Here is a 580-nt window from a genome sequence, read left to right as displayed (position 1 = left end):
CCTCCCCCGCTCCATCGGCCGCCGCTGCCGACCCCCGTCCCGCACCCTCCCCCACTCCACCATCGCTGATGACCCACCGCACCCTCCACTCCACCTTTTTCATATTCATAAATATTTTCAAATAACAAATTTGAACATATTTTTTAAAAAAATTATTACTGTTTTTATAAAAAATATTACTGTTATGATTTAAACAAGTTTGAACATATTTAAACACAAATAAATATCAAACAGCATTTTAAATGCATAAAAATAAAAATTGGGGAGCCTGGAAATCAAACCCAGGACCTCCTAGTGTGTGTGTTGCGTGCTGACCAGTCGGGCTAGTGGGCGAGTTCTGATGTAGATTGGGTTAGGTGGAATATAACCTGAGGGCTTGAACTGTAAGCTTTCCCCCACTCCACCTATTCCCCTCCCTCCCTTCCTCCCCACTCGACCTAATTTGCCCCCTCCGCCCCAACTGTATGTCGCCGCCGCGCCTGCACGCCCCCTCCGTCCCCTCCGTCCCCTGCCGCCGCCGCCCCGACCCCCACCGGACTCCACCCCCGCCGCCCCCGCGCCCCCACCACTGCAGCTCCCC

Source organism: Triticum dicoccoides, chromosome 6B, assembly GCF_002162155.2.
Source record: "Triticum dicoccoides isolate Atlit2015 ecotype Zavitan chromosome 6B, WEW_v2.0, whole genome shotgun sequence".
In the NCBI taxonomy this organism is placed as follows: Eukaryota; Viridiplantae; Streptophyta; class Magnoliopsida; order Poales; family Poaceae; genus Triticum; species Triticum dicoccoides.
The sequence above is the reverse complement of the archived record's forward strand: the minus strand, read 5'-3'. Positions refer to the sequence as shown.